The sequence below is a fragment of the Trichosurus vulpecula genome, chromosome 2 (genome assembly GCF_011100635.1).
Source record: "Trichosurus vulpecula isolate mTriVul1 chromosome 2, mTriVul1.pri, whole genome shotgun sequence".
Lineage (NCBI taxonomy): Eukaryota > Metazoa > Chordata > Mammalia > Diprotodontia > Phalangeridae > Trichosurus > Trichosurus vulpecula.
Window position 1 is genome coordinate 156,125,529 of NC_050574.1, and position 7,357 is coordinate 156,132,885.

Below are 7,357 nucleotides of genomic sequence, written 5' to 3' on the forward strand. Positions count from 1 at the left end.
ATTTCTTATAGCACAATAGTATTCCATTACCTTCATATACCACAACTTGTTCAGCCATTCCCCAGTTGAGGGGCACCCCCTTGATTTCCAATTCCCTGCCACTACAAAAAGAGCCGCTATAGATGTTTTTGTACATATGGGTCCTTTTCCCGCTTGTGTGATCTCTTTGGGATATAACCCTAGAAGTGGTATTGCTGGGTCAAAGGGTATGAACATTGTTATAGCCCTTTGGGCATAGTTCCAAATTCACAACTCCACCAGCAATGTAACAGTGTTCTAATTTTCCCACATCCTCTCCAGCATTTATCATTTTCCTGTTTTGTCATTTTAGCCAATCTGATAGGAGAGATGTAGTACCTAAGAGTTGTTTTAATTTGCATTTCTCTAATCAGTAGTGATTTTGAGCATTTTTTCATATGCGTATAGATATTTTTAATTTCCTCCTCTGAAAACTGTCTATATCCACAAAGAATTAATCTTATAGGGGAATTTCACATTTTATCAAAGAGACCTCATCATGGATTTGGAGTGAGAGGCTCTGAGTTGAAATCCTGACTCTGCTACTTCTTTTCTATGTGAATTTTGGTAAGTAATTTAACCACTCTGGGCCTCAACTATAAAATGAAGGGATTGGATTAGACTACCTCTAAGTTTTACTGGACCCTTCCAGCTCTACATCTAGGGTCCCATGATCTTTTGATCAATGCCAGAAAAAGTCCTCATTACTATGGAAAATGAAAACTTTTAGAATGAATTTCACACTTAGAACCAGGACAGTGCTTATGATTATCCACCACCCAAATTTCTCATATAGAAGCATTTCAATTATGTGGAATATTCAACTTGTGCCATATCAGTATTAATGTTAGAACGATTATTTTTACATTTAGCTCTGTGAGGTTATGGGCTAGGTCTGAATTATTTTTGTATCTTCCCACCTTCCCCCAGGGGCTCAGGGCACAGTTAGCACTCTCTAAAAGAATAAATTTAAATAGGCATATTTTATTATCCTTTTAGCATTTAAATAGGCACATAATAAAAGTCAAAGAACATATGAAAAATTAAATCTTCTTTCATAAAACTTAGTTAAGATAATTTGAACTATAAAGTTATAGGAAATGTCTACATATTATACTCAAATACATATAAAAAAGACTACACTTACATTTATAATTATAAACAGTTTATAATGTGTTTTTATATAAACTATAATTATACATAAATGTTTTATGTATTATGATTTGTAGCCAGAATGGACTTTGTTTTCTTTGAATGACTCAGCTCGCCTCGTTGAGCTTCCCTGGACACTGGGGCTTGCTCTTCCAGGGCAGGACCAGAGCTTCCTGTGTGATGAGTCGTGGCGCTGGCTGAGGGGAGGTGTGTTAACGTGGTCTACGCTGGGGGAGGGGCCAAGTCAAGAACCAATCGGCCCTGGTCGTTCAGGCGGTGCTTGATGATGTCAAAAACTCTATAAGAGGGGAGAGGACAGCTTGAAGATCCTCCTTTCCTTTTCCGGTTGGAGCCAGAGACACCTACAGCCGAAGCTGAGCTGCCGGTAGCAGAGCTGACTAGAGGCTAGTGGGTAATCTTCTTACCGTAGAGGGGAAGCATGTGTACGATTTTGCCTTATACCATCTCGCTTCTCTGTGGCCTTCTGATTACCCTTGTAAGGCGGACTTATTGGGCCTGGAAGCTTTTGATGAAAATATCAAAATGGGGACGCTGGTTTGTAGGCTTGTTATTGTGGAGCGTAAATACATGCTTTAGTTCTCCTGCCTTCTGCCTAGAGAATTCCTTATATCCTGCGGTTCCGGACCTTTTAGGCATATATGAGATTCTCTTTGAAATCATAAATTCTGCCTTCCTAATATATGATTATATTTTATATAAATATAAAAATGATACTCCAAAGATTCTGTGACCTTCTCAATTCAGGAACTTCCTCCCAACATGCTGGAGGTCTTTCTCCTTTTCCCTTGATTTAACGAAGTTAACCTGTGGAGCACTATAGCCGTCCAGTTCGCAGTCTTGTATTCCTGTGACAGGTCTAGCACTTCTTCCCTTTTTGCCATCTAATATTTGGATGACAGCCTTCATTCCTGCCCCTCTTACAATGCCAAGAGCACTATAGGTTCTTCCTGCGTCTTTCCCCACTACTCCCCACACTTTGCTAATAGCAACCTTCACCTGAAGCAGACTGTAACCCACTTTGGAGGCATCCCCTGCCGCTAGGGGAGGCAGCTAGGCTTTGGCCCTGGTGCTTTCCTGCCACTTCTGTAGTTTTAATGCCCTGTGGTACTCTCTGGAGCTTTCCTAGATAAGTGGGGGACTCCCAGTCCCCCACTTGCCTCTGGGACACTTTCTGTTCTGCTTGCCCAAGATCACACAGATAGTGAAAGGCAGAGCTCCCAAACCAGGACTTTCCCCAAATATATTTGGTCCAATTCTTTATTTTCCCCCCACTTAATAGTACTTTATTTTTTTCCAATTACATGTAAAGATAGTTTACAGCATTCACTTTTATAAGATTTTTGAGTTCAAAGTTTTTTTCTCCCTCCTTCCTCTCCCCTCCCCACTCTCCAAGACAGCAATGCAACTTGATACAAGCCATACATGTATAATCGTATTAAACATATTTCCACATTAGTCATGTTGTGAAAGAAGAATCAGAACAAAAGGGGAAAACCATGAGAAAAAAAAAACAAAAAAAAAGAGAAAATAGTATGCTTCAATCTGCACTCAGACTCCATAGTTCTTTCTCTGGATGTGGAGAGCATTTTCCATCACGAATCTTTTGGAATTGTCTTAGATCATTGTATTGCTGAGAAGAACTAAGTCAATCACAATTAAGCATTGCACAGTATTATTGCACAACAAAATCCTTGTAGAAAAATGGTAGAGTTTATTATTTTATTATTACCTACAAGAAGGGGGAGATTTTTAAAATTACACAGCATAGAAGTAATTGTAAACGGTAAAATCAATTGCCTTTGATTTATAAGCATTTGCAAAATTAAATCACCATCAGTAAATTGAATGAAAAAAAAGTCATCCTATATCCTTCCTCCCTTTGATGACTAAACTTCTGGAGAAAATCCCTAACAATCACTGCCTCCATTTCTTCTCATCTTACTTTTTTCAAAATCCTCTATTGTCTGGTTTCTGATGTTATCATTCAACTGGAATTGCTCTCTCCAAAGTTACCAATGATTTCTTTTTCTTTTTTTTTTTTTTGGAGGGGGGAGGCAGGGCAATTGAGGTTAAGTGACTTTCCCAAGGTCACACAGCTAGTAAGTGTGTCAAGTGTCTGAGGTCACATTTGAACTCAGGTCCTCCTGGTGCACTACTCACCGCGCCAACTAGCTGCCCCTACCTAAGAAATTTGGCAATTTCTTAATTGCTAAATCTAATAGTCTTTTCTCAGTCCTCATCCTTCCTGACTTCTCTACAACCTTTGATACAATTGATAACTCACTTGTCCTGGATACCCTCTCCTCTCTAGATTTTCATGATAAGCCTGTCTCCTAGTTCTCCTTCTACTTGTCTGACTTCTCTTCACTCTCCTTTGGTGTACTAGAACTATTCATCATGGAAATTTCTCCTGGCATTGATATTGAATTGTAATTATGAATATTAGCTAGCAAAAGGTTGAGTCCTTAATTTATTGTTATTTTTTTCTAGCAATACTCTTGGGCCCAAGGAATCATAATAGTACCTACTATTAGGCTGGGATAACACTGTGTTAGTCCAATTGAATAGAACTTTTAAAAAATGTTAAGTAATAATCCTATATGCTGAGTTGAATTAAAATCCAATGGATTGTGAAAATGTGACACTTTTTGCAATAGCTAAGATATGTGACACAGGATTAAGTGGATCACCAAAATAGACAAAATTAATTAATTTCTTTTAAAGGGAATAAGAGATTAAAGATTAAACTGGTTGATTATTCTAAAATTGTGAAAAAAGATATATTTTCCCTATTTTCTTATCATCATGCTATTGCCATCCTCTAAAAATATAAAGCATGTCTGATAATTTGGTAAAGCTCCATCAAGTAAGAGCCTAAAAAATCCAAAAAAGGTCTTTTTTTTTTTTTTTTTTTTTTTAGGCACCATCATCTTGAAACAGCTCTTTGGGCTTCCTGATTCTAGTCTTCTTTAGCAATAAATCTTAACATGTGGAGGGATGAGGGGAGGGCCAAAATGCAATAAACATTTATTTAACACCTACTATGCACCAGGCACTGCGCGAAGCTATAGGGATGCAAAGAGAAGCAATTCATCTATTCATATGGTCCACATTCTGCAATTGCCACCACCACAGGATAACAGATTTAGAGGAAATTTCAGTTCTTCCCTCTCCCCAAGTAACAGATAAGAAGCTGAGGCCCTGGGAAATTAAGTGATCTGCCCAAGGCCCCACAAGAGGTGGGATTTGAATGCACGTCCCCAGATTCCAGAAACAATTATCTTTCCACCGTGCCATTGGGCCTCCCTAAAACAAGGATCATAGTTCCGAGCTGAAAGGGAACTTTCAACCTACCCCTTCATTGTTTAGTTGAGGGGTGTGTGACTTGCCTGAGCTCACTTAAGTAGCTAAGTAGCAAAATTAGAATTTAAACCCTCATCTTCTGGGGGAAGATGGTGGAAAGGGAGGAAACCAGCAGGGTGTGACTTCCATTGGGCCATACTGCTTTCATAAAAATGATAAGGTGATGGGACCTGGATCTCTAAAAGGAAAAGACCAAGTCTTTGAAAGCAATGCAGTCCTTGAATTTTCCCATCCATTTCAGTAGCCCAGATCACTGGCATCTCACCTAAGGCATCTGGCCCCACCCCAGCCCATTTAGATCTCTTAATTAGCTTGACAGCCCTTTCACTGTGGCTCTCCTACTCACCCCACACCTCTTAATTCCTTTCTCTGGCCACCTGGGCCACCCCAGGCTATGTACCACTCCTTAAGCCCATCAAGATTTTTTCACTCACCCTTTTCCCCTTTTTTGTATATAAGTATCAGTCCCATCTTTATGAAGGGGCAGATTCCCTAAGAATCTTGCCAGCTCCTATTGGCATTACAATAAACCTTGCTACTTTTACTGAAAGAAGGCTAGAGTACTTAAACTCTTTTTCGCCAGACCCCCCTGCACCCTGACATTTTGGGGTTCCGGTCAACCTCAGTTTTAGAAGCCTAGAAGCCAAGACTTTGCCGCTTACCCCAAAAGATTTTGGGTCCTATTTGTCTGGGGGGGGGAATGATGAGGTAATGAGACCTGGACCCTGAATTTTCCCATACATTTCAGCAATCCAGTCCCTGAATTTTCCCACACAACTCAAAATTGTTGGCATCTGGCCTGTCCCAACCCACCTAGATACTCAATAAGCCTTTTAACAGCCCTTTCACTGTGGCTCCCCAACCACTTAACTCCTTTCGTTGTCTGCACCAGGCTATTTATTACCCCTTAATCCCATCCAGACCTTCTCACTGACTTTTTTTGTTTGTAAGTACCAATCTCACCCCCATTAAATGGAAGATTTATGAGGAAATCTGGCCTCCATACTGGTATTACAACAAACCTCACTACTTCGAAAGAAGGCTTCAGTGCTCAAATCCTTTCCAGGCAGACTCTCCCCTGTACCCTCACATTTTGGGGTTCCCAGTACCCCAAACCGCATCAATACCATGAATCCCTCAAATTTTGACTTCCTTTTGCAGAATTTCCTGGCAGGTTTGCTGAGTGACCAAAAAGGAAGAGTTGTCAACGTAGGGGACCGGGAAGAGTTTCATCATGCTTTCTGAAGACTGAAGTAGTCCCAGAAATCTTAAAAACAGGGAAAGACTCACGACTATCACACCCTATTTAATTTGTTTCAGAGGAACTTCCTGCCTGAAGAGCCCAACTATTCATCTCACAGTCTTCAAGTATCCATGCCTTTGCTCATAGCACCTCCACCCCATCCTTTTGTACAAAAAGTCCTACTCTATTACTCATAGCTGTCAAAATAGTAGTGGTCAGGAGTCACTGCTAGACTGCAGCATCTTCCCTGTTTTCACAGCAAAATCCTCTCCATGTACAGTCAAAACAGGGAGTGACTGGATAGTCAAGGAGGTTTTTCCTGTTAAAGGACAGCAATTTTCCTTTGGGTGGGGTGGGGTTTGATTAAAAACCCCTCCACCCAAAAGGTTTGCAGAGTCTTATCCTGAGTTTCTTAGAAAGTAATTTTCTTATAATTATAAGGTAAAAGGAATGGCCAAAGATGATCTGGTTCACCTGATGAGGGCACAGTCTCTGGGAACCCCCTTGAATCTGGAATGCAGTCTCTGGGAGCCCCCTTGAACTGTCCTTGAATCTTCCAACTAGATCTGACCTTCCCCTAAGGCCATAAGCCTTACATTATCATTAGGCCCAAATCTCTACCTAGCCTTGCCCTTTATTGTCCTGCTACTTCCCACCCTTGATACTATCGATATTCATGGTTCCTGGACTCGGACCTCATCTTGTCCTCCTTAGACTCCTCCTCAAGACCCTCCCTAAACCCCTCCTCTAGTCACCCCAGACCACCCCTCAATCCCTTCTACAATCTTTGTGTATATAATCTCCATCTTGCCTCCATGCAGTCCCTCAGATTCAATGTAGCTCAGTAGATTGAATCTGGCCTGCTTGTGAAAACAGGCATCACAAAGGGTGGGATTTCTTAAGACAACCCATTATGGTGAATCCCCAATAAACTTTGTCTTTTCCCTTGGCTGAGAAGGCTTGAGTCAAATTCTTTTGGCAGGACCTGGCGTGTAGGTATTTTGTGGTCTCGAGCACCCCTAGAAACGTATGGTTCCCTACCATCACCATTCTTCATTTTTGGTTCCGATTTTTCCTTAAACCTCTTCAACACCATTGCCTTCAAGCTGAGCTATAATTATATCATTTAGAAAGGTGATTATCGTCTGTATAGATCTCCAGGAAAGGGACTTTCAGAAACTGCAGCTTATGGCATGAGTAAGTACCTGTTTTTCCTTAGAATTGGCTGGTTCTGATGATTTTGAGGAAACCATGTTTTTGGCGTGCTTGAGACCCCAAAATACCAGCACCCAGGGTTCTGCTCGAAAGAATTCAACTCAAGGCTTCTCACAGCCAAAGAGAAAACAAAGTTTATTAAAGGGTTGCCATGTTGGGTTGAGTCTTAAGAAATCTCACCATTTGTCAAGCTTGTTTTCACTAGTGGGCCACATTCAACCTCCAGAGCTAGATTGAATGTGAGCACCTTCCTAGGGGCAGGATGAGATTTATATACAGAAAGATTGTGGGTGGGATCTAGGGTGGTCCTGGGTGTTGGGAGGAGGGGTTTAGGGAGGGTCTTGA